Source organism: Macrosteles quadrilineatus, unplaced genomic scaffold (assembly GCF_028750875.1).
Source record: "Macrosteles quadrilineatus isolate MER2022 unplaced genomic scaffold, UCM_ALF_1.0 Scaffold_9__3_contigs__length_116548681, whole genome shotgun sequence".
NCBI lineage: Eukaryota > Metazoa > Arthropoda > Insecta > Hemiptera > Cicadellidae > Macrosteles > Macrosteles quadrilineatus.
In genome coordinates, this window is record NW_026542602.1 from 23,940,615 (window position 1) to 23,966,222 (window position 25,608).

The following is a 25,608-nucleotide window of genomic DNA, read 5'->3' on the forward strand; positions in this document are numbered from 1 at the left end:
CTGACATGGAATAATTTAATAATATTTTACATAGAAGTAATATTGCTGTGTTTGCGTATTTGTCGTAGTCGTTGCTAAACCGATTTTCTTTATTATTCTGTCCGTGTGTCTTGTTTTTTTAACGATTCCAGTAAAAATATATATCTTAAAAAAATTACATAAATGGATTTTTACCAGTTATTTTCAATAATATTTCCTTAACCAGTGTGTGCCACCTAAAATGTGTGCTATATTCTACAAAGCTATGGTTTCCTAGAATAATCATTACGTGAAAACATAGATTACGGATACACTAGGCCGGAGTCAAAGGAAATGTTTATGTGTACCTTTTACTTGTTTTTGTGTCAGTACGAGTTTATTAATAGCTCGTGACACCTTTAGCTGAACATTCCGTATAACATAAGCAACAAATATAACCATAAATATAACTTTTTATTTCCCAGTTTCGACTCGGTTCCTAATTATTATTATAAAACTGATGAATAAAACTGACGATCACCATAACCTTTCTGCTACCAAGACAATTTCCTAAAACAATGTGGTCATCATGATTTTACAGAAAAGCTTTTGAAAACATCACGAAGGGGGTCAAAAGAGAATCGGACGTCATGTAGAAAAACAAAATAGAAGAGGTGAATTGAAATTGGTAAAATACTGTGTCAATAGGCTTTCTCCACGGGGAAATCAATGGGACCGAAGAAGAAAGGATCGAATAACCAAATTCAGCAAGCGATTGTCCAATCAAACAGTACCTTCCAATGACAGTTGTTATTTCGATAATGGGGAGACGTCCGTCCGTTATGCTTTGCCTACTTAGACTCGGTATTTTACTTGTCTCGTCCTCAATTCCAGTGGGAAACAAACGTTTGAGTTTCATTCTAAACGTTTAAGATGTTTCTTGTAAGATACATGTGTATGACTTTTGTCAAGAAACTGGAATAGTAATTTTCTTTATTAACATCGAACAGTTTTCAAGTGCTATTATGGTACTCTTTTATTAGGCTAGTTTATATAAAGTTACATTTTAGACACCCTTACATTCAACTTACTCTGGGCGAATGTAATGAAATATGTTATACTGTCGTTATTCTGATAAAACAATAATCTCGCAACTTCCACTCATTCTTCTCATCTTCCCTCTTTCATTCTTGCTAGGTTGAAATTTTATCTCAATCCCATCATCTATTCCCACTGCTAGACTCGATGAATATATTTGAGCTAGCCATTATAATTATTACTTCTCTTGTATTTATTGTGTATGGTTTCTATTTATGTCTTTTTGAAAAGGGACAACACTTTAATATTTTGTTTATGTTGAGATATAAAGTAAAAAACATACGAGCTCATTTTATCTCGTCGACTAACATATCCTATAAATATATGCTCGTTAAAAAAAGTAACAAATTAACTGTAATTTCAGGCAGTGAGCAAGTTTTCTGCAACGGTTCCATATACATTTTACAAACTCGATGGCGAAAGAAAGTTTAGTCTTAGTCCGGGTTCCTTTAAATACAAATAGCGAAGCATAGTTTTTCACTGAACGAATTTTTTGCACATTTTACAAAATAGAGGTTAGAGATAAAAACCTTTTTACTGTTAACAAAATTGATTTTAACGTCACGTGTATTTATTGCTGAGCTTAAATGTGAAGACACTAAACACCTGAATCCTCTTGAATTCGAGAGGTGAGCGTCTGATCACGAACCCGTATAAATAGATAGAGCGGTGGAACTCAGAAGTGTCACTTCCAGATCATTAGTAGATGTCTTGGCCGAGTAAAAAGTCGTAAAAGATAGTTTAAATTCTCGGCCAAATTGTCAAAAAGCTTTCACACTGTGTGGTCTGCCAACTCCAGGGTGTTCCGCTACCTTGTACAGTATGTCGACCAGGTTGGGAAACATGCATCTGTGCCAGAACATATTTGTCACCATCTGGCTCGAGCAAGATTTATATTGGCTTTTGGAACAGATTGCTTCTGGTTTAGTGTACAGGTATAACCCAGTTGTCAGTGGATTGTTGAACAAATGTAACCTGAGGGGTTGATTGGGTTTATATCGCAAAAGGTAGAACTTAAGAGTTTCAAATTTTCTAACAATAAAAAAATTATCAATTATTAATGTATAACTAAACATAAGTACCCTATCAGCCTAGACCGTAAAAGAAGTTATTTATAATCCCCTAGCCACGATTTGATAGTGCGTTATTTTTAAACACATTATAATCATTAAATATTCGAAAGGTAGCAATTTTTAAATCACCAATATTCTTTAATTTTGGTAGAGATGGCCCGTTCTTAAATATCTTGGACATTTTCGTCTAGTTCTCGTTCTTGAATGAGTTCTGTTTGACGGAAAATCGGCTAACTTTGTATCTGGCTTGAGGGCCTATTTTATATTTTTAGTTCACTAGTAAAAACTAGCTATATATGTCTGAAACTCCATTAAATTGTTGTTCGGTCACTAATAATTCGTATTCATAATGAGTACAAGCATAAAGTGTACTGAAAAACAATATTCATAACTTTGTCAGTTTTCTAGCACCAATTCTTCTAAAAAGAGCCCTGGCTTACACTCTTACAGCCATATGGTGTCTGAACGCTGTGTCATGAGAATGTAATAGGTGAAGCCTTTTCCATATAAATGTTATTTCAGTTGGAGTTAATTTTGGTAAAAATTAAATTTAACAGCAAACAAGGTAGATATAAAACAACCCCCTCTTATGTAATCATCATTTTTCCTACGCTAATGAAGAATTGGTTTTAATAGATGCTCCAAAATAGAACATTATTTAACGATGACATTTTTCCTCACTTATTTATTTTTTTTTAGTAATCTCTATAACGATGACATTTTTCCTCACTTATTTTTTTAGTAATCTCTATACATTTTCGATTATGCCAAAACTCATTTAATTAAAATAGCATATTATCAGATTTTGTTACTCTAAATAAATGTATTCCTCTTCACTTTGAGTATATAAGTGGATCAGTTGTAAACCCTTGAAGTTTCTCCTTTAACAATCACTTTGTCTATTATAAAAACTTTATGGAACCCTGAGCTATAACAGTAATTGTTTTTAATGTTTTCCTCATATTTCCCTGTCCACATCGTTTGCCACATTAGTGATAAGAGCTATGTGCCGTTGTTTACGGTAGTGGTAATGTCCCTACTATGACGTCATATCGACTGCAGGTCATTCACCACTGCTACTCTCAGCTGTTACAGCTGAATAGCGTCAACAATGCAACTAATTCCGTCTCTTTTTTGTCTGGTGATGCAGCGATGCTAAAAGTACACCGGAAAATTCAGTTGAACTGAAAAGTAAATTTTAATGGTTGTTAGTGATTCGGTTCGCCGATATTGTACGATAGATTGTTGGTACGTAGAATTATTTAGAAACTATAACACCCATGTAGACTCCTCGAAGTTTTTTAGACTTGTTTTTCATGACTAAGTTACAATTTACACGTTGTTGTTTTTTTATTCAATGTAAAATATAGTCTAATAATTTACGTGTCAGTAATATATTTATTAATCATTACTGAAACAGTTGGAATTAAATCAGCTTAAGTTACCACGAACACCAGAAAGTTTAGAAATGCACAATTTTAAATGTTTAAGGTATAACTTTACACATATTTGAAGTACTTTTGATATAGCTATGTAAAAAAAATGTTATAAGCCTTTTCCAGGTACAGTTAGTTACCTTACGTGCTTTTTATGTGAACAGCAATTTGTATCATTACGAAAATGAATTAAGAGTTATAAAATATAACTGTTATAACCCTTGTCTTTTGGTCGGTATTTTTTGTAAATGTAAAACAACAAAAACCAAAAGATTAAAAATAAAAGCAGATATTATGTGTCCAATAATAGACGCGGTAAATTGGTTTCAATATAAGTTCCATCACATTTTCGACCGATTTGGGTGCGGTTTAACTGAGCGGATTTAGTTAAATTAAATCTTTAGATATTCTTAGTGAAATCTGGAAGTCAACATTTTAACCCTGTACAGTACTATGTTTGCTTTCTTTCAAGATTTTGTCGTAAAATTGTATGAAGAAACTGCTATAGTAGCCGATTACAATATATATATCTGGTTATAAACAAGCTAACTCTTTTTATTTGTTTTTCATTCCTATGCTTACATTAGTTTCACACAAATTTAGACTCAAGAGTTATTATAATGACAATAATAATAATTGTATAATTTTTTTAGTTGGTTCTTGTGTTTAGGCAAAACACGCTATTGAAAACCACTGCGGCTATGAGGTATGGCATACAACTCCATACATCTTGTGGTATACATAGAAACGTGCGTATTTGTTTTCCTTTTACTGTCAGGCCATAGGACATTGCGTACTTTCTTAAATTGTGTACACATTTATAAACAAGTGCTTCCAATTTACTTAATTCAGTCAGCCAATAGATTTTGTCCTTTGAAAATTGACAAATATATTATTGTTGAATTTGGCGGAGTACCGTGATAAAGTATTTAGCTTTACAGATTAAAAACTTGTTGTTCCTTCAAAATGGCCTTAGTTTTTATATAATAATATTTAATAGTTTTGATCACAAAGAAAACTTTTGCTTTGGCTAATTTTGAATTCAAATTAAATTTAACCTGTATTTAGAATTATATTTTAAATCTCTTCCTACATAATCAAAGTATCTTAGTAGATCTTATAGCGTTAGTTACTTATATTGTAGAATTAAAAATTTAACTGATTGATAGAACTATTAAAATATAAAAAAGAAAATTTATGTTTTGTATATTATTATTGAATTTCAATTGAACAATCAATTGAATAGTACTATAATGACATATTCATATAATGTCCTAAATTCAGGTGATGAAAACCCTCATAATTCATTTTCATCATAGATTTTGTATATACAATCTCTTTTAATACTGTATATCTATTTGTGTCTCCTAAATATAGAGCAACCATTTTTTTCCTTGGAAATAAAATTGGCATTTTTTATATTATAATAAACATTATTCCCCACCAACAATCTACAATTTCAATACTTTTATCCAACCAACTAATTTATCTCCATCCAATTTTTCAAAATCATTTGTTTGCTATTAACAGCTGTGTCATATACTCACGAGTACACAACAAAGTATTATCCAAGTATCGTACCAGAGACGAGGTAGTTACTGTATCCTGCAGCACCGAAACACACGACAGGACGACGGCAGAGCCCGCGGTAGACTGAGGATGGTAGGAGCACCGTGGGACACCGTGGTCCTGGGGTGGGGGGAGCTGATAACACGGCACGGGGATGGGTCCGTGCGGAGTGTGGTGTGATTCATCCAGGACTCATGGAGCTGCCGGTGTCAACTCTAGTATATGTTATGGAATAAATGTAATTCGTTCAAACGCCGTTTTGCAGCAGGTCTGTTGATAAGAATAGCTGGGTAGATGAGAGGTAGTGCTCGCCCAAGATGTATCGAGTAAAAGTACTTTTATAAGTAACATACTTTTATAAGTATGGAGTAAAAGTAACTTTTACTCCATTCATCTTGGTGCTCGCCTAGTAATCAAAAGGTCAACAGTTCGATCCTAGTCAAGCTTTTTTATGGTTCGAAACTGGACTCAAGCTGTTATTACGCTTTTAAGAAATGGTATTGGCTAAAAAAACAGCTGATCAAAAGTAAATAAATCGACAAGGCACTTCTCTTCTTTCATTTGGACTAAAGCTTTAAAGTAAGCGCCTAGGTAACCCCATTTTAATTGGTAACTGGTAAAAATATTCGAAAAATAGCCACCATATATGTAATGGATTAAACATAAGGTGCACTTTCGATCCTCACTGTCTTTCTATCACGACAAATTCGTTGACATAAATTTCTTAACAGTGCAAGTATTACACGCCTGTTCTTTTACAATATAAGAGCTCCTTTCCGTTGGCTTCTACTGTTTCTGTGTAGTTTGGCTTTTAAAAGATGGAACCTCGATAAGAATACCCTCGATAACAAGTCACCCTTGATAACAAGTGTCATTTTCATATCCCCTTGAATTTTAATTTGACCTCTATGCAAACCTCAATAAGGAGTTGCCTTGATAACAAGTCTTATTGAATGGCATATTTTACGTGTGTTTTTTTTTTTTTTTTTGACGTACCTATTTTATGACTTGGTGACTTGTTATCGAGGTTCTAATGTGTAATTCGTTTACTTTGCAACTTTAAAAACGTTTGTTTTTAACTTAAACATTAAATTTGGATTTTAAAATAATCTCTCACAAAAGTAATTTAAGGGGAGTCTGTACCTTTTTGGTGAAAAAAAATTTTTTTTTTATTTTTATCTTAAAAAATTCTTCAATTCTTTGTGTTTATTTATATATATAACACTTCATATTTTGCAAAAGTTTTTTATAAAAAAAAAACAAATAAATAGTACTGCACGATATTTTTCAATGTTCTTAGGATGCGCGACCTAAGCCCTTTAGAACTTCAAGGGCGTTTTACCGAAAATAGTGTTTTTTAAAAGTTAGGTACGCATAACTTAAAAACTATAAGAGATAGCAATATGAAACTTCACACACATCTTCTTCACATCATGGTGAGTAGTGCTTGATACCTCTTTTAGTTTAAAATGATTTGGTTTAAGTCATTACCAAGGTAACATACAAAATAAATCAGGTAAAAAAATTGCATATTTTATTTATAAAAATTAAAAGATTAAAAACAAGAATATATTTAAGTTTTAACTAGCAAGCCGGATACCCTATGCCATAGAGATCATGTAGTAAAAATTTCACTTTAAATGGTTTATAGGTTGCTGAGGAATGCGTACCTATATTGGTGCATATCTTCCCATTTAAATAGCATTAGGGCGTAAAAGGGACAGACTCCCCTTAATTAAACGGAAGTGAATGTAAAAAACCACGAAGAACAGTTTACTATCCATCAATAAATGTTAGGGTAGTGTAACTTTTTTCCTGCAATAGCTTTGAAGAACCAAAATTTTCTCTTCTACGTCGTTCCTACCTTCTCCGTTTTGAAAGGGGAATGAGTTTACGTTTGGATATTGTTGAAGATTTTGATTTTGTTGCTAATAACAAGATTTTTTCTATATCTAATAGACAAAGCAATACAAATAAGTAAGCGAACCGTATCCTATGCTACTAACCAGCGGTTTTACTGCGAGTTTCAAAAATAAATTATGAAATGGATAATCAAGGTAGCGTTTTAAACGTTCAAAATTTAATTATGTAATTTTCACTCAACTAACAATGTATGTTTCATTTTCAGGTAGGTCAAGCCCCAGTGTATTGGTAAGTGATTTATCTATCCTCAATATCTATTTATTACGATACACATTATAGATACTAGTTACCACTGCTGCCATTGGTTTTGGTTAGTTGGGTTTAGTTAGGTGAATTATACGGAAACGGTACTTTTTTTTATTCATTGTACAGATAATTAAAACAAAAATATAAGACAAGGTGTTTTCTAAAAATATCAGTCGTGTTTAGTAAATTCAACTACACCAGTCCAAAAACAGTTGTTATATATAAAGTAATCAATTAGCTAAAATTACTAAAAGGCAGGAAGATATTTCTACGAACAGTTTCGACTAAGAAGACAAACGTGGTTTACCGGAAGTTGGAGAAATTAGAGGAATTATTTTGTGGAAGAAGGTGGGAGGTGGGGTGCGACGAACCTCGAAACAATTTCACAGCAGATCGAGCGAGAGGCAAAAACCCGCGGGAATACCAGGTCCTGAGGGAACAAAGGGAAAACGGGATTGACTGATTGAATCGAGTGGCGACTGACGTGCTGGACATCTGGAGATACTGGAGTCTTCTTCTACAGGAGAGCCGGGAACGCTGGAGAAGACGTAGTCTGGCCTCAACTAGAAGATTCAAAAAGGGCTTTAAGCGTTTGATGGAGTCTTGTAACTTTGACTGACGGTGTGTAAAATACTCTAGAATCTAGATCGTTAAAAAGATGTTAAAAACTGAAATCATGTTTGTGGAAGACATAGGCTAAAATAGGATTTGCGTTAGTAAAAAAGTAATTGCAGTCTTGAGCGAATATCGATGGATAGGGAATAAGGTGTCTGTGTAGTGAGTAATGGTAGGGCTTTGTCTTATTGGCTGGGTGTGAACCATTACAATGAAATGATAGGTTATCTAATCCAATATACTCCAATATACTTTGGACACTAATATTTTTTTGTTTTAGTTCCAACTTGTATTTCATTAAAGAAAATGATAGATGACTGTCTTCGTATTTAATTGATCTCTCTCCACGGAAAGTTGTACGGTAATTTACCCATTTATGTACAACGCCATTGTATACAAACTCATATGAATGTAAATTGCCACATTTGTTGGTTGAAATCGAGAAACAATATTTTTATGGAATCAACTTGAGTCACGTTTCTGTTTTCTTTAATTCTCCACAATTATAAAATTACTACTCTCTCGTGATCATCCAATAACTTTGCTTAATCCAATTACAAGTTGACTACACTTATGTCGTAGAGAAACTTAAACATTTTTAGGGTAGTCTTTACCTCTTCCTCGAGGCCAAGCATCAAGTATGTACTTTTGGCTGAAGTAACCAACAGTTGTTTATATCGTTGGAAGTAAATAATCGACCCAAACGTTGAGGTTGGGGATACCCATAGGAAATCTAGTCACGAAGAGTCGCTATCACATTTAATAAACATGAGGGGCTAAGGGTTGTATGTGTCTTTATTTTAAGTTTCTCTTTTAAAAATAAAAGAAACTATATTTAAAAATTTAATTACACAGTGCTAACTGTACAGAATGAAACTAAACAGAATGGATCAACCCATTGAATTCCTGTCTAGTCAATCAGTTATATATTTACTGACAAAATATTCAATGTATCAACCCTAAATTGCCTTCTTAGTTAAAGGTTTGGAATTTAAAATATTTTGCAAACCATTTAACACGTTCGCTGCTGAGCGCTAGATGCCGGGACGGCGCCAGTTGCTGAACTAACGCTCGGCCGCTGCGTGACATTGCCACCGATACACTGAATTACAGTAAAAACAACAGTAGTTATACTGGATGGCAATGTTCTGCAATAATACTGGCATTTGATATAGTACTAAGTGATTCTGATGGATAGCAGCACTACCCAGGTTACAGTCGGTAAAGTAGTGTCGCTATCTAGCAGGAAAGAGATAAAACAAAGCCCTGTTCCAAACAACCCTGGTGGTGATTTGGGAAACTATATTTTTTATTGTCAGAAAAGTACGTCCCCACGAGCTGCAAAGAAATATAGAACGCTTGTGACGTGCTGGCTTATCCATAGCAACGTTAAACAACAATGAACGGTGACGTTCTGGAACGTTCTTAGCTCCTGGCGCCGTGGCCCGGCTGACGTTCCGGAACGTCCGTAGCAGCGAACGTGTTAAGTCAATTATGCTAATTTTCAGTCAACTCGCTACACCTTGTGGGTGGTAATTTGGCGGAAATAGCGTAAGGTTCCGGAAAATTAGGCCCAGTTTTGGGCACTCATGCAGATGAGATAGGCTAATTACTTTCCCAGGAGAGTTGGATGCATTGTCTGGTGATGACTGTTTGTAACCAGTGGCAAGGAAAGTGAAATTGTGCTGAAGAAGCTAATATCGTACGGGAGATGACTCAAACCAGAGATAAAAGAAACAAATCCTAGTAGGGTTTCTTTCATCTGTGCTCGAACTGACGGTTTTAATGAGACTAAACAAAACAACTTAATCTAAAATGTACATTTTGGTGGAGGATTCATGAAACATATATTACCAACTTTGGTGTAGTTTACATCAACATGAAAATTTGTTAAACCCATAAAAATAATTAACTCAATGTTATTCATAAAATAAAATTACGTACTTATGTAAATTTATAAGTATACAAAAAAAACAATAGCTAGAAACCACGAACTAAACATTTACAAAAGCGTTAGGAGAGCAACGATATCTATTGAGTCCTTATACATTTTTCAGTGCTATTTCCTAGCGTGATGTCAGGAAAAATTGAGATCAGCACTTCGGTTCTACAGGTCCTGTCTGTATAGCCGATGAATGGAAGGTCAGTAGAACAACTTGTACTGTTTTCAATGTACTTCCAACGTGGTTTTTCTGTGGTTACTGTTTGGTTGATTGAGCAATAAACTCGAGAATGTTATTCAGTTTCGGTTTAGTTTTATTGTTAGAGAAAGGTTTTATTGAATTCGATTTAATCGAATAAACTCGGTCGATAACGGTTTTGGAATCGAGAAAGTCTTTGGTTATATTGCCTTTCTTGGTCAGTGTTATTTCATTTTAGATTTAGTTTCGTCGTGTGTATTTACAATCTGCGATGGTTGGTATCCAGGTTTATCATGGAACTTAACTGAGGATTAAAATGGTGAAGTTTTGGCTCGTTGGTTGTAAAATGTCCGTTATAAAAACATTCTCTGATTTTATTTTTTATAGAAACCAATTACTGTAGTTGCAAACCGCCTACATGTTGTTAAAAAACCTTTAGAATCGCCTTATCTTACCGACCTTTTGAACTTCGCATGGACCTCGTCTTACTTCAACCATCTCTTGGCTTGCCATATATTTTACGGCACTGTAACCAAACCACCTTTACGCCTTCCCTTTACATCATGTCCCGGCCCTTTGAACATGGACTTACCACACCTACGTACACTTTTGGTCATCGGCTTGCCGTAACATTCCTTTTTTGGACACCGCCTTGCCTTTAAACTATACATCTGGGCATCACCTTGCCCTAAACTACCCTTTTGGACATACATCACCCTAACCCGTGCTTTTGGGCACCGCCTTACCTTTTCCGACGCTATGGACAACACTTCACCTGTTCTAGGCACGGTGACGCTAGGTAATGTTGAGGTACCAGTCACAGAGCCCGGGGTCCCTCTCTCCCGGACAGTTACTATCGTGACCTGAGATATGGTCTATCTGTATCTACTATCTACGCCTCCTCTTAGTCGCGGTCCTCCCACATTTCGGCGGCCCTCCACACCTTACCAGCGCTCCCGGCGACGTACCACTGCGGGACAGATCTGACGATAGGACGGGCAGCTCACTCCGGGCCGGGGGAGTAGGGAATGTTGGTTAGTTAGGGAAACCTGGGGTCTACCATATCGATATTTCACAACCAATAGCTTGGAAGAGTGTCTCATTTTTTCAAGCAAAAACAAAACCAACCTTCAACTTACTTATCTTCATTGAGAGACAGATTTGACACAAGGAGACAATGGTTCCCTAAAAACGCCCATGGAACAGCTGTTATACAGTGGTACTGTGAAATGTCCAATTTACAGTCGATATGATAATAGCGTTTAGTTCTTAATTTGGCTGTAATAGATTGAGATAGGATTGATAATCGTTTTACGTTCTTTTAATTAAGACAATTTGCACAAATCCCGTAGATACAGGAATGGCAACCAATTAATGCATATATTAAAAGTAACTTGGTTAATTTAAGGTGTGCCATCGAATATTCTATTGCTACACTTATTTCAATGATAGTACAGTATATTTATTTAAAGCATTAGTTAATTTTGCCATTTTTTGTACCTACCCTAAGTACATACTGTATAAATGCTAATGATTGTAGACTAAATTCGTGCACATGCATATAGTAAAGTTATTCCCTTTACAATGATGTATTCAAAATTGTAATATTATTTATGATTCACCGAAAAATTATCCTGGAACGTTGTACAGTGGAAGATTTATGCACATAGATTTTTCAGGACCAACTAATGGCCCTTACATTACTGGATGCTTTCAGTAAGTGGGTGGAGGTGATGCAGACAAGATGAACTACAAGTACATGGTTAATCCAAGAATTACGGAGAATCTTTTCAGCTTTTGGGTTTCATTACAACTTAGTCTCAGATAATGGAAGTCAGTTTGTTTCCCAAGAGCTCAAGAACTTAATGCATGAATGTGGGATTATTCACAGAACAACGGCACCATACCACCCAAACTCAAACGGCCAGGCTGAAAGATAGTAGGTACGTGCAGACTGTCGAGGCGTTAAAATCTATGGAGGTAGGAAAGGGTACACTGCAAAATAAAATCCATATACTTTTAATGCAACTCAGGCAATCACCCAAATTCCACTGGAGCATCAGCATATCACCTAATGTTCGGAGGAAGCGTAAACCTCGCAATAATTTTTCCAACCTTAGAATCAAACAAACATCAAAAAAACTTACTTCAATTCGATATAAAAAGGAAACATCCCGAATTCCAACCGTAGCTACTAACTTACTAACCAAGAAAGATTTGGTATTACGCCTCTTTCTCAAGCCCTCTATACTCAAAATAATTTTCCTTTTTATTAATTTTGAAAATATTCAACTCTTTTGCTTAGTCAAGGCAACACTAATCAAGCAGGCCGTAATGCTCTGAGCATGACGTCATCGTAGGCGACGGCAATGACGTAATGTTATTTTTTTAGATATATTTTATTTTCCGAGAAAAGATTGACACAAGTTCATACCTTTTCATCTAAAATAATTTAAACAAAATGTTGTTACTCGCTGCTTATTATGGACCCAATATTATATATATATATATTCCCAATATTCTCCCAATATTCACATTAATGATGGATTCGTGTGGGACGAACGAGAGCCCTGGTCTTCGTAACTTTTTTATTTCATAATTAATCAATCTTTGATGAATCTTGAATAAGACTCTCAGCTCTCACATCGTAGACATTGGCACTGGGGTTGTTGGTCAGCTTCCACTTCTTCAGAAGATTTATTTCCACAGAGCACGATCGTCATCACCGTGAGGTCCAAAGATGTGAGATGGATGTTTTAAATTCCCCAGAATTTTGTCTCAAATTTGTGCTTTTTCCCACTATTACTTTTTCTGTTCAGCACGTATCATAGCTGCTTTTATGATTTGTCACTACTAGGCAGTTGTACTCATTGGTTATTCTCTGCCCGTGGGACCCCCTCACTTTTGTGCTGCTTGCCTTACGCTGTTGCCTTTTCCCATTTTCACAAGCAGCACAGTTGCTTGCCCTTTTATTCGTCATTTGTTTTGCGATTTAGAGCTAGGTCCTGCCTCTCCATCTTGTACTCCTGTAGTTTCTGATTGAAATATTTCGGGAAGACTCCCATGGTTTTGTCAACCGTGACCGCAATCACTACTGTCGCGGCAAAAAACCTCCAGTTTATTATGGTAAAACAAACTTAAGAGACAATTTTATAAAGTTGCTAACTTTACCAAATGTTCTGGAGAAATGATTAATGTCTCTATGGATACTAACTTATAAATAGTAAAATAAATATGATTTACAAAATTACCAAGGTGGTGAGATGGACATCATGCTATTTATAGACAAATTTTCATTTTTATAGAATAAGATCAGTCATTCTTAAAAATACACGTTTTTGGAAGAAAAATTTCAATTCTCATTTCACGTCAAACGTACGTTTTATATGCACTCGTTGATTGTTTTTGGATTCCTCAATTTTGAATTTTAGATTAAAAGATAAAAAATAAACGTAATTTTATCACAACTATCCGAACCTGTAAAATTCAACACAATTAAACAGGTCAAACTAAACTAAATTTTGCTAATTTTCCTATTTTGCAAGGATTAAAATTATAGTCAAACTTGCGTGCTAATAGTATGAGTGTAACATTTTGCGATGTTTGTTAACAGTTGATATACTTCGTAACAGCTTGGGTTAGCTCAAGCTTTGGTTTCTGGGAATTGTATGAAAATTCCAATTTCTCTCCTTTCAGACAGCCAATGTGCCGTTTCTAAAAAGTGTTAGCCTACGTTCAGTGTATTGCCAATGATATGTTTTTAAAGTGACCGAAACAAAATTGTCTGCTAAATTCGCATCACTGGGTTCCCAGAATTTAGGTTTAACCTTCATTTCTTCCTATTTGGTAAGATTGCGAACGGTTTTCCACAAGTAGGGCCATATTATGTTTGCGAAACTGCGAGAGCCGATTTTTAGGTGGGAATTTTCACGGAAACCTTCTAAAACGGGACCAGCTATCGTGGCCTACCTCACGTTGCATTGCACCACGTAGTCGTAGTTGTGGTGTACGGTGTACAGTACCACAGAAGCTGCTCCTGGGGTTGATTACTCGACAATGGCGTCCATTATATCGGACGTCACGAGTTCGAGCTATTTCCACGGAAACTCCAAGAGGTGTTCGGATCAGAGCAGTCCGTGCGAGAACTAACTGTCATGACATTCCAAGACTTCGGGAGTGGATCGTTTTGGTGTGGAATTCGTTCAAAATACTATCCGATGACCTAATAGAATACCATAATACCCCCGCCGCAGCAAACCTGCAGAATAAGCGGTTTTCAACTTGTCTGATTACATATTTACTAAAACATTTCCATAAATAAGACATATTTATTCCCAATTTAAATACTGTAACATTATTTTTAACGAGCTCTTAGGTTTGCTGCTACGGGGAAGGTAAACAGTGTGTTTTTACCAAACGTCAATAGTATAGGATGAAATAAATAAACTTTCCAAATTTGGACAACGTATATCCATAAACAAGTAAACTACAATAGTTTTAATTTTCTCCATAAGAATAAATGGGAATTTTAAATTTGAACTTTTTTGAATTTTCTCCTTAACCATTAGGCATACAACAATGCTTCAATATACTAAATACATTTTTTTTAGTTCTACAAAATAGTTGGATAAATTCAAAAAAATTTTACCCCCCATTCCCATCGTCCGATCATGCTGGTTCGCGAACTCGTTTGAATAAATGTAGGTTTACAGGTTTATACCAAATTTCATCGAAATCGAATAGTTTTTCTTCGAGTTATCGTTCTAACGGACACATATATATGAATTTGAACGGATGGTGTTTTTGGCCTCTGGGGACCTCAAAATGGAAAAGTAAATCGGTCCCGGGTCCAGGTCTTACCATGAGACCTACGGTAATAGCTTATTCCCTATATGGGAAATTCGCTAAAATGGGACCAGTTTTCCCTGTTACATGTCGTTGTCAATAAACTGCTGGTTTACCTCACCTACGTTCGTAACTTTTTGCACTGACATTCCAAAGAGCCTTGAGAAATTGAAATCTTGTTTTAAGAGTATGAAATTATAATGAGTTGTATTATGATTTTAATGTGTACTGTGTCAATCTGTATGTTTGCATGGGAATGGCATACGTGTCTGTAATCTATATCTTTATTTCTTACGTAACTTTTGATTTCCAGATCTTCTTAAAAGTTTGAAAGATATAGTTATCGTACAATATAGTACAAATATAGTTTCGTACGTATATGTTAAATATTCTCATATCCGGGCCTATAAATAAACGTAATTTTATCATAACTATCCGATCCTTTATGGACAATTAAACAGGTCAAACTATACTAAATTTTGCTAATTTTCCTATTTTGCAAGGATTAAAATTATAGTCAAACTTGCGTGCTATGAGTGTACCATTTTGCGATGTTTGTTAAAAGTTTATATACGTCATAACAGCTTGGGTTAGCTCAAGCTTTGGTTTCTGGGAATTGTATGAAAATTCCAATTTCTCTCCTTTCAGACAGCCAATGTGCCGTTTCTAAAAAGTGTTAGCCTACGTTCAGTGTATTGCCTGTGATATGTTTTTAAAGTGACCGAAACAAAATTAAAATGTGTTTATGTTGGCAAAGATCCTTCATTTCTTGGGAAGTACCATCGTTTTCCTTATAACGAAACGTCGATGGCTAAATTCATGGCGTGCGAATTCAATTGCCCCAAACTTCTTTGGCACTTCCAACCAATCCGTGCTCATTCTTACATTCACATCAAGGTACATATAGGGGGAGCGTCGATGTTCGCAAGGATTTCTTTCACCTTAAAAATGCGTTTTTCAATAAATGCGTTGCCGGGCTTCAGCAGTTTTGCGTGTTTTTCTCTATGTTTACATACTCCGTGTAACTCCGTGTATACTCCGTGTACTCTTGTGGATCCGCGTGAAGTCTTGCCGTTGCATGACGTGTGATGGGTGTACCCGGTCCGCTCCCATCACATAACACCAACACACACACGCACACACACAAACACACACACACAACCAAGGAGAATGCTCGGGCATCCGCGCAGACTGTTATGTGCTCATCTGTCACTTCCCGTCAAACGGCGAACGGACCAAACGGTTCTGGAGTGGACCGTGGTGGTGAAACAAACACTAGCAGAACACTTTTTCGTGGATTTCTCTTCATGCAGAGTAATTTTGTCCCATTAACTTTTCTAGATGCACATGCAGTCTTTTTTAGCGAATTTCCCATATAGGGAATAAGCTATTACCGTAGTACTCATGGTAAGACCTGGACGCGGGACCGATTTTTTTTTTCGTTTTGAGGTCCCTAGAGGCCAAAAACACCATCCGTTCAAATTCATATATATATATATATATATATATATATATATATATATATATATATATATATATATATATATATATTTATATATATTTATTTATATATATATATATATATATATATATATATATATATATATTTATATATATATATATATATATATATATATGTGTGTGTGTCCGTTAGCACGATAACTCGAGCAAAAATGATCCGATTTTGATGAAATTTGGTACAAACGTGTAAACCTACGTTTATTCGAACGAGTTCGCGATCCAGCATGATCGGACCATGGGAACGGGGGTTTACGGGGGGTTTTATGGGGTAAAAATAGGTTTTTCCCATTTTTGACCTAAAAAACATAAAATTTAGCAATTTCTTTCCAAACCATTTTGTAGAGCTTAAAAAAACAAATAATTTAGTATATTGAAGCGTTATTATGCGCCTAATGGTTACGGAGAAAATTAAAAAAAAAATGTAAATTTAAAATTGCCATGTTATTCTTATGGAGAATAAGTAAACTGTTGTAGTTTGCTTGTTTATGAACATATTTTGATCAAATTTGGAAAACGTTTTTATTTCTTACTAACTATTAACATTTTACAAAAAAACAGTTTTACCCTCCCTGATGCAGCAAACCTAAGTACTTGTTAAACTAATTCTATTTAAATCGGGAATAGATGTTATATTTTTAAGTAGACATTTCAGTGTAAATCAAATCATTCAAATGGAAATTCGCTTAGTCTGCAGGTTTGCTGCGGCGGGGGTATTGTATATGTACTCTGGTATTTTTCGTTGGTTTTAGTTTTTTTTCAAATCCACAATGTTAATCATTACCCATCATTATCATTATGTTGATCATTATGTACTATAAATACCAAGGACGTTTATGGAAAATATAAGGACGATTCATAAATTTAAGATGGTAAATTTAGCTGCTTATGCCATAGACAATGTGGGGAATTGAGGACTGTTGCATTTTTTATCAAAAATAATCATTTATCCTGTGACTGTTCTTTCCTTTACATAAGAAACATCTAACATTTACTTATAGCCTATTAGCACACTTCTCTGGTATACAACCTAGAGGTGTGTATTTTCTCCCGAATCTGTAACTATTACTTTTGACCATCAATAATTCTCAACACGGTTCCAAACAAAGATGTAAAGTGGAGCGTGTTTCAATGACCGTAGCGTTACATCAGCGATGGAACGACGGAACCAAGAGACATGGGACATGGGACTAAGACTGCATTGTAGCTCCCAGCATGCCAAAAGATGGTCAATATTCAATTTGGTGTAAAACACGCGCCAGACCGTTGCAGCGAGGTGAACGACTGGCGGTTTTTGCAACGTCAAACTGAAGGGATTGACAGTCATGATTCTGATATCCGTGAAGAGCGTCGAGTGCGAGTGGATCTTGCAAAACTGTGGAATGTCTAGCCTATCTTCCAGGCTCCGAGAGTCATAGTGAATGTGGGGGACGGACAACTTGTCTTGTAGGGGTCCTCTAGTAAGATTTTACTTCGCATCGTCCTATGCTAGCCTGACAATCATAAGTCGCTGGTTCGATCCTAAAAGACAGTTGTTTTCGATGCTGGGCCCAGCTGTATTCGATCATTCGGAATAATCGGTTTCGTCACAGAAACGGCTGGTCTTAGTCGGTAACACTGGTGATTGGCATAGATGCTTGTATTTTTTGGTTAAAATTAATTTGCATACTTTGTAGAGCAGTCGTAAATCGTATTTTTTGTATTTCGTGAAACTATGATTGGCATGAAAGATATTTCACTTAAAGTTCAGATATATATTTCACTCCTCCATCAGATCCTCTCTTGTCTTCTACAGCTCTACGCAGTGCAATATGGTGTTTTAATCTCTACTGAAACTGAGTTAAAATATTTGATTTCAAAACCATTCAGGCATCTTTTTTGTGGCAAATACTCCATGATTTACCATCAAAGTGTGTCCAAGCCACTCATGTTTACAACGGTCCCAATCCTACACCAACACGTTCCAACATTTGTCCTCAACCCGACATCACAAGTGTCCGTTCCAACAAAAACTGTCCTGTTTTTCACAGTGACAAGTGGTTATTAACGATGAAGCCGTCACCAGTAAGTGACCAGCGGCGGTTAGCCATTATGAGGCATAATTGCGACAATGGCGTATCACGGTGGCTTCCTCAGCTGCAGCCGCCGTCGGTGGACGTGAGCCGGGCCACGGTCCGACACACAAGCCGGCCATACGTGAGAGGCAAGGCACAATGTAGAAAATCGTACTACGTTTAAAATTCCTATCGTCATGGGCTTTTTCTAGTTTTGATAAGTGTGTTATGTTTCACATTCGTGTTTCGTGTAACCGTAACAATCAGGTGGGAATTAGGATAGGGGAGTGAGGACAAGAATCGTGTGTACTAGGTAAAAAATGTCTCGATCCGTGACCTATGGCAACACAACGAGAATTGAGGTTATTGAGTTAAATCTCCAATAGAATGCGTTTATGTCAGTTATTAGTTACTGGTGAATACGCGAATTATTTATCAACGAAAGATTTTAAGGACAAGTTATTTTAATGTGTAACATATATTTTATACCACTTACTAAATATTAAAGAACAAAAATCCAAAGGAGAATCCGCTCCTTGACAATCTTGATCTCTTGGCTCTTTACGTCTTTGGTTCATCGTTTAGGCATAGAATAAATAAACACCAAAGTTTCTTTGTTCGCAACATCAAACTATGTCATTGAGTATTTAAAACTTTTCCTTGTTCAAAACTTCAAACAATATCATTAGGTTTTTTAGCGAATTTCCCTATAGGGAAGTAGCTATTACCGTAGGTGGCACGGTAAGACCTAGACCCGGGACCGATTTACTTTTTCATTTTGATGTCCCCAGAGGCCAAAAACACTATTCGTTCAGATTTTTATATATGTATTTATATATATATATATATATATAGACTTATATATATATATATATATATATATATATACGTCCGTGAACGCGATAACTTGAGTAATTTTTGTCCGATTTTGATGAAATTTGGTTTAAAGGTGTAAAGCGGGATAAACTTGAATGAGTTCGCGAACCAGCACGATCGGACTATGGGAACGGGGCTTTACGGGGGGTTTTATGGGGTAAAAATTGGTTTTTCTCACTTTTGCCCCTCAAAACACAAAATTTCCCAATTTCTGTTTAGACCTTTTTAAAGAGCTTAAAAAAACAAATAATTTAGTATATAAAAGTATTTTTGTTCAATTATTAGTAACGGAGAAAATTTAAAAATTGTAAATTGAAAATTCTCATGTTATTCTTATGGAGATTATTGTCAAATGTTGTAGTTTGCTTGTTTATGAATATATTTTGATCAAACTTGTCAAATTTATTTATTTTGTACTAAGCTATCAATATTTTACTCAAAAACACACTTTATTTGTTTCCTTGTAGCAGCAAACCTAGGTACTCGTTAAACCTAATGTTATTAAAATATAATTTAACTGAAAATCAATTCAGACAAATGGAAATTCGCTTAGTCGGCAGGTTTGCTGCGGCTGGGGTATTTTTATTTTACTAGAGGATTATTTTATGCAACTGTGATATGAGCATGGATGTCTTTATTCAGGCATGAAAAAGAAAGAATAGTTTCCACAATGCAGTGCAAGTACATGAATGACCCTTTCTGTTTATTTCTCAAAACACGTGTTTATAGGTTTTGTCCACATTTCAGAGATTGACGCATTTCCTCACCATTTACTGAATTACTATTGAAGTTTGATGAAATTGTTTCTGCCAAATAGTGTATCCATCACCCAGCTACAAATCAATTTAATGTAGGCTTTTTACTTGCTCAAGAATGACTTGCACACATACTATTCTTATTCCGCAATTATTAACCACACCCACTACCACTATCAACTGCTTTTACGGCATTTGTTGCAGTGCAAGAGAATAATTTGTCAGTTAAAACATAAGAAATTGCCGTAATACTCGGGCAATTTAGATTCTGACTTATCACATTTGCTTTACCTATCGTATTTTTAGAATTATACTCCTTCTAATTCGACTATAATGTCAAGGAAGAGTGCGTTTATTGTTCGCCATAGCATAGAATAAAAATATTTGGTTCTGGTTTTACGTTGAAGATGTATGTTTGTTCTATCCGATTTTTTGGAGATGAATTTTAAATATGAACGAACTTTACAGGTCCTTTCCATTACATGGTGATCACTATTTAAACTCGCTCTGTGCAAGATTAGGTTAGATCACTCTATTTGCATGATACACATTTCGACAGTGACGACCCCGTTGTTTATATTACACCCTAGTACATATTGTAACCACGTTTCCACAGTCACGTCACAACCCCTACTGCGTCACGCGTCACGTATAACGGCCCACGTGCGTCACGTCGGTCTCTCACGGCCTTCCTCTTCTGTCACCGTTCCGGTCCAGTTTGATCCGCTGCCGCAAACCGCCGCCGTCCTGGCCCGGTTTTGTCTTCGGATTCGGTCGTCTTCGACTTTTCCGTCCATGTCACACTGTTTCCCGCGTCGACGGAATTGCCCTTCTGTCTGAGGAATTTTGACAGCCGAGACGCTCCAAGTGGGACACAGATTGTGGGGCGAATAATGTAGACTATAAGCATAGAAGTAAAAACTAAGTTATTTTTATTAGATGAAACTAAGTTTTAGCAATTTATAACCTCTGTATTGTGTCCAAATGAATGCGATGGTTGTGATAATTTGGCTTGTTGGTCGAACTGTTGATGTAAATCAATTCTGAGCCATGTGCTTGGGTGGAATATCAATGAGCATTGAAAGTCAAGTGCCAAACTGTTTAAACTAAATTAAAATTAGTTTAACTAAACGAAATACCGCAACCTAATAAGGCAAATTACATTAGTAGGTGTAAGGAAATACTTATTGTATTAATTATTCACCTTATTTTACCAGCTCAGAGGCCGATGATAAGACCCCTCCCATCCCTCAACGACTCGCGGATCAATTTGGATGTTCTACCCTCTGACCGCGGATCAATTCGAACACACGCAATTAATTGACGAGTTACAGAGAAACAAAAGTTTTAAATTAGTACAATTTATTTAAACTAAGAAACTTATTATCAGTATCTGAACAAGTATCGCACACTGAAAAACTAATCAATCACAAATAAACCTCCAATGATTTTCTGCAATTATTCTCATGCACGAGACAGTGCAATTACCGAAATGATAGGGTGGGGCAATGAGAACGCCTCAATTTGTTTTAGCTGTCACATGTTAATTGTTGCAACAACGAATGATCAGCTGTGCTTAAAACATCAATTAAATTATGCCATTTTAGTAAATATTATGCCCGAGACTATTAACACTGAGATTTTGATGTGAAAACCTATTTTTAAAATAGTGGTTCTTGTGCAAAAACCCAGAGATTGTTTGGACCACATTCCATCCTTGGTCAACATGGCACTGTTCCAGATTGGAAAACAATGGTGAACTGGGTAAAATTATTTAGGATAAACGCTTAAACCTTAAAATAATCGGTGGGTGCCGCAAAACTCTTTGTACACCAGCAAATGTTGAAAGAGTGCGAGTCGCAGTAACTCAAAGTCCAAAGAGATTTGCCAGGAAGCTGTTGTTGTTGAAAGCTTTACGTTGGCTCCTTTTTTTGGAAGTGTGTTACTAATAAGCTACTTGAAGTTCGAGGTTTTTCAAAGTCACCCCACAGATTTGCTTGAACCGAAGCTAAGAATTGTCCAAAAACTAAAGTGATTCCTGAAGAAATGCTGGAGGAGTATTTGATGGAGTTTTTAAGTGCCTAATGTCAAGTAGGACAAGGACGTCACTTGCAGCATTTCGTTCTCAAGAAATGGAAAAATGACTTTGTTAAGTTAAAATGGCAAAAGATAAGCTGTGTTTTGATGTGCTATTTATATCCATAGGGTGAATATTATTGAGTTTGTACTGCTTATAAATTGGGGGGGCTTTCATTACCCCACCCCGTAATTTCGTCACTTAAGTTTTAAGTCCGTCTTAGTTTGAACATACTTTTCATTTACAAGTACTACTTCCACTGTTCTGCTACAATCCACCAGCCTGCTCAACCATAACCTTTTCACATAGGATGTCCAAGTGAGAGTGATCATGGTCAGTGCCGTCGACTTTCCCGGGCGACTGTCGCGCGAAGGTTTGCGAGGGAGTTTTTTGTCCAATGAGAGACGGACGCGCGTGTTTAGTAGAGCATCATCGGTTTGCCGAGGACGTAGTTTTCACGGTGAAAAGTAGCAGACTGGCTGCAGCGGCGCGTGTAATCGGTAAGGGGCTTGATCAGGTTAACTGGACCTAATCGATCACATGGAGACGCGAGGTAGGTCAGGCAGACAGCAGACAGTAACAGACAGATGGAGGAACCACAAGACTTGGCAGGAATATTGCTCTTGAAGTTGCAAAGATCAGAGGACAAAGTCCTAGTGGGTTCATCACCAACTGAAGTCACGATCACGTCAAAAATGGAAGATCTGCATGAAGCTTACTTTTTAACTAACAACACCCTAACCTATATTAGACGCGACTGGATGCAGTTGGACAAGTTGGAAGAGTCAAGCATATTGCTTTTTAGTTTGCAAGATTCAAATTAGGAACGTTACTTCTGATGAAACCAAATCCAAACAGAAAAAGTTTAAGAGCTTTGCGTGGATTGAAAAGTTCTGATAGAGAAATGAAAAGATTAATAATTACGTTATAAGAACGAAATCCAAACTGATAATGGAAATAATCATAATAAGTATGATAGTGAAATTTGTAAATTGAAATTTATAAAGTAGTGTTGATTTTCAATTAACAAGTGGCAAATAGATAACCGCGACTATTGCGCGTACAGCTGCAAGATCTAAACGGATAATTTACATACCTGAGTTTTTTTATTGCATGATCCAATTACAAAAGTGGCCTTGCTTTCAGAAGACTATAAAAGAGAAAAGGCATTATTTTCGGTTTGAAATTAATTGTTTGCAGTTGTTGCTTTTGGCATTTCAAGATCCAGATCTGAGGATTCCTAAATGTAGGGCTATTTGATGAAAATAGTTGAGTCTAGATGTCTCGTTTACGAGCAAAGTTTAGACGGACCAAGTGTTGATAAGATTTCCGAAATGGTAAGATCCTTGCTATTGAAATCACTTTGAGTGACTTGATGCTTGATGTACAAGAGCCGGATTTTTCAACTAGCAAGCGACAGAGTTCAACACCCGGCTTCGTCCAAATACTGCTACAGTTGTAAAGCGACAAGACCTAAAGTGGTTTTATTTTCAGTTACGTTAAGTGAGATTGTTATCGTCCAGTTCGTGCCCACTTGGACCGGGTGACTTGCGCGGCTGCATGCAAATTCCCACTGCCCGGCTCACCGCCGCAGGAGTAGAGGGGAATATCCTACTTTGGAACAAGTTAATTGATTAGTTGACACAAGGGTTCCTGTTGGTCGAGACCCGTCAGACTCACATTAGTTGATAACATGTACCATTGCCTTATCAGATTATTATTAGTGTAATACGTTATCCACAAGGGGTTGAATAAAAACACGTTAGACAACCAATAAATACGAATAATAGAAACTCAGTTGTATCAATAAGTTCAATGCAACTTTTTTTGTTATAATCAATCACTCGTGTGACAGAATAATATAATTAACTTAATCAAAATATTAACAGCGCTGTTGTTTACATTGCTGGTTTTTGTTTGTGGTGATTCCAACTTGAAATTTTCACCCTGAAAATTGTAAGATGCCGAAGCCCTGAGTATTTATAACACAACCCAAAGTCATTGTTTCAGCGCTGTTATCACGCCTCGTTTCAACAATTACCGACAAACACTGGGTGAGCGGCAGAATAGGCGAATGTTGTCTATTATCAGGCTAATGTCGGGCTCTAAAGTCCAGTCAAGTGAAAAACTACAAGGCAAGAAGTGGGGTAGAAAGTAAAGTGAATATAAGAAAGTAGAAGATGAAGGTCCATTGGATGTCGTTTCCGGGCGGCATTAAACACGAGAGTTTTAGTGTTCCGCTCAGCGGCGGCGGGGTCTTGTGCTGCAAATCCTGACACCACGACCACGACCGTCCAGGATCATGTCCTGCAGGAGGTTGATGGAGACGGTTGACAACAGTGGCATGACTCGTGGTTTGTTAGATGTCCTCCAAGCGAGTTTGTAATGTAGTAATAACTATTGATGATGACGTCGTTGTTAGGGAACACTGTCATTGACATTTCTGTTGTACCCTGTGATGGTACAAACACCCTCAATATAAACGACTAACGCAGATACGCTCTTAAAACAGTGTAGGAGAGGAAACGCTTGGCATTGTTCAGTTTAATTGTGGGTTTTATACATGCATGTATAGCTACTATTCAATATTAAGGATACGCCTCCTCCGGAACATGTTTTTCCTATTTTTTTAGTTTAAACCATCGATAGTATTTTTTTTTAATTAGGTATGATAAATTAAAAAGAAAAATAATAATTTCCTACCCTTGGTGTTGATAAAATTTAATAACTTCATCTCTTTTATAGGTTTTTGGAAAATGTTGAATTACTTTTTTGTATTTGTTTTTTAACTATTTTGCCTAAAAGTTTTAAGACTAATTCTACATATTATAACTATGGAAAATATTCTGGCTACAGTATTATGTAACTAAAATTTAAAATTGTTTATCTTTAAAAAGTTAAAATTTCAACATTTTCTTTTAAAATCTTTTATTAAATGGGTAATATATCACGTAAAATGTTTCCCATGATTAAAAAAAACTGCTAAATATTATAAAGATAAAGTGGTAAAAATGTCAACAGTCTATTTTATACTATGGGTTAGTATGGATAAAAAGTTATTCAAAATATTGTGTTCGAAAACTGGAAAAACATTATAAGCGGCAAATGGCGTTTACAGCAAACAGCTGGTGCAGTGCTAGATCATACGCCAGCATACTAAAACAACCAAAAAATAGGAAATAATTTTCAAAATGGTTTGAAATTTCACCCAACCATTTTCAAGAACATGTACATTCATTCAAAAAGAAAATAATTTGACTTTGACCAAAACTGACCATTGGAGGAGGCGTCCTTAATAAGTGATTAAGATTTTATTTTACAACAATCTTAAGTTTCTTAAATATCACTTCTCCTCCTGAATATCTGCGACCAACAAGCTGTGCAGTTTCACCAACGCAAATCTACTGTAGCTTTATCTTAATTC

General features: G+C 36.0%; 2 protein-coding genes across 2 annotated transcripts in view; one reads left to right on the forward strand and one right to left on the reverse strand.

The window, feature by feature from the left end:
• LOC129002411 (uncharacterized) overlaps positions 1 to 5,185 on the reverse strand; it is a 58,534-nt gene extending 53,349 nt beyond the window's left edge. Inside the window, exon 1 of the mRNA XM_054430192.1 lies at positions 5,147 to 5,185. The gene's annotated coding sequence lies outside the window, so the exon portion shown is untranslated. The remainder of the gene's footprint in view (positions 1 to 5,146) is intronic.
• The window catches only part of LOC129003287 (elongation factor-like GTPase 1), a 157,312-nt gene that overhangs the window by 77,642 nt on the left and 54,062 nt on the right, over positions 1 to 25,608 (forward strand). The window lies entirely within an intron of this gene.